This window comes from Brassica napus, chromosome C1 (genome assembly GCF_020379485.1).
Source record: "Brassica napus cultivar Da-Ae chromosome C1, Da-Ae, whole genome shotgun sequence".
NCBI classification, from domain to species: Eukaryota; Viridiplantae; Streptophyta; class Magnoliopsida; order Brassicales; family Brassicaceae; genus Brassica; species Brassica napus.
This window is the reverse complement of record NC_063444.1, coordinates 39,427,923-39,430,730: the sequence shown is the minus strand read 5'-3', so window position 1 is coordinate 39,430,730 and position 2,808 is coordinate 39,427,923.

The following is a 2,808-nucleotide window of genomic DNA, read 5'->3' as shown; positions in this document are numbered from 1 at the left end:
ACTACAAGAAAACATAATCTTAACGAGGGCGGTTTTTCTCGCTAATTCGTCGTAAAAGAGGCTTTACGACGAATTAGCGAGGAAACACGTTTGCTCGTTACACGTCTGTCGTAACACATATTTCCTCGCTAATTCGTCGTAACTTAGCGAGGAATATATTTCGTCGTAAAGACGAAGTAGGACGATTCGTCGTAAAGACCACGTCAATATTCCACGTAAGGACGTCGTTATAATTCCTCGTAAATACCTCGAAAATAGTTCCTCGTAACCTACACGTAAATACCTTGAAAAAATTTCCTCGCAAAATACACGTAACAACCACGAAATGATTTCCTCGTAAAATGGTCGTAAACTTTTCCTCGTTATTTCCTCGTAAATGATTCCTCGTAAAATACTCGTTAAATGTTTCTCGTCATTTCCTCGTAAGGTTTCCACGTAAAGAGGTCGTACATTGGCTACGAATTTACTTCGTTTTTATTATTTTACAGAATTTAAAAATATAATTAAAAAATAATTAAAATTATTTAATTTAATAATAAATTAAAATTCAAAATAAAAATAAATCAATATGAAAATATTTTATATATAAATAAGTTTTGAATTTATATAATACAACAACCAAAAAAAAACTAAGGGTCGTTCATCGCCCGGTAGAATTCATCACTCCTCCTCGTAACATCCGCCTCGTTATGTACGTTGGATGACTCGCCTTGAATGCGATGTTGTTGTCGCATGTTCCTCAACATGGACTCCCATTCCGGATTTGTGGCCGCAATAACGTCCAAGAAGCCCTCGACTCCACCCATACGAGATTTTGTCGCGGTCAACTCGTTACGCAGCTGAGCGGACTCTCTACGCAGCTCCGTGACTTCATCATCCCGTCGCTGACCATAAGACGATGTCGCTCTCGGAACATCGTTGACGGAACCAATACCCAACGTCCGTCCTTTTTTTTTAGGGACAACCTTAAAAACAAAAAATAAATATTGTAAGTAAAAATTTAAAGTTAAATTAAATGAATAATTAAAAATTATTTTTTTTGAAAATTTACCTCCTCGTAAATCTTATCCACTTCAAGTGTGGATAAGGTGACGGGTAATCCGTCGGTAGACTGCTGGGTCAGCTGAGTCTGGCGGTCTTCAACCCGAGCAACTACGTCGTTGTAGATTTGCTCGGACTTGCCATCTACAAATACGCCCGCCTTGTTCTTGTGGGTCCTCTCGTAAAGTTCCATAAGAGACGGGAGATGTCCCGTCTCTTTGGCCTAAAAAACAGTTAAGAAAGTTAGAATAAATTAATATATGTATTAAAAAATTATTTAATAAAATATTTAATTACCATTTCCAAACGGACACCGGCGTGGGGGTTTTGGCCCGTAGTGTGAAGCATCGGCCCGTTCCCGTGCTCATCGACCATGTTACGGGAGTTAGAGCAAGCCTGGGCGATTCTAATGGAATCAGGAAGGCGCCAATAACGGATGAGGCCATCCCACATATCCGTGGTGAGCTCAGCGGGTTTGCCACGCTCATACCCCTTCACGATCCAGTCACCCTTCCAGTTGGAGACCGTGTCCAACAAGCGAACTTTCGCTTTCGCGTTAAACTTCTTCCTCACCCTCTCAGTGATCCCCAAGGCCCAATTATATTTTTGCTGTTAGAAAAAATAAATTAACAATTAGTTTATTAGAAAGTATATATATAAATCATGAAAAAATTAAAATATATATAATTAATTAATAGAAACTTACAGCGTAAATTTTGAACAACGTCTTTCTGACGTAGTGAGGCGTCTTACTCCAGTTTGGATGTGCCATGGAGAAGTAACCCTTGATCGTGTCGGTTACGTCCGATGCAAGACATCCGTCAACCCCCCACCTGGAAAATACAAATTTAAATTATAAATTATTTTTTAATGTTATAAAAGAAATTTAAACAAATTAAAAAAAAATTAATGCAACATACCACAACGTTCCGTCCGGTCGGTCTGGGTCGATGACTGGTAAACCTTCTCTGCCTGGCAGACTAAGAATGTCCTCTACAGTGTACTGCGAGTAAGGAGCACTCGGAGGCACCATCAGATCAGGATGAATATCGGCGACCATCGGAGGTGCCATCGGAGGAGGCACAGGAGGAGGCATCGGAGGAGGCACATGAGGAGCCGATGGTGCACTAGAAGAAGTAGACCCAGAGACTCTCTGAGTGTACTGAGTCTCGGGGACAGTCTCCTGGCCCGAAGAACTGGGAGCGGAAGAAGAGGCCGGGTCTAAACGACTACCCGGCTCACCGAAGATCTCTCTGTAATGGGCAGTAAGTCTTCCTTTTCGAACCTGGGAAAAAAATGAAATTTTTAAAATTAACATCAACAATATAATTCCCAACATTATCCACCTAATCAACACTAAATAACATAAAATCCGCAAACCTATCTAAATTCCCTATACTAACCACCTAATCTATCCTAAACTAACCAAATTAGAGAGGAATCAGAGAGGCTTACCATTGCTACGAAATGGAGAGGAAGTAGAGAGGAAGTAGAGAGGAAAGAAAGAGTGAGCGCTCGGGTGTATATATAAGATTACATATCGTCGCAAATTTGTCGTAAGTTTACGACGAAATAGCGAGCAGTTACAAAGGCCCGTGTTTTTTTTACGAGGAAATTGCGAGGAATCACAAAGGCCCGTGTTTTTGTTTACGAGGTATTAACGACGATTTTGCCTACGTGGAATTAACGAGGCTTGCTTTCCTATAAATATACCCACAACTCTCATTCTCAAACCACACATAAACTCCCAAATCACACACCTATCTG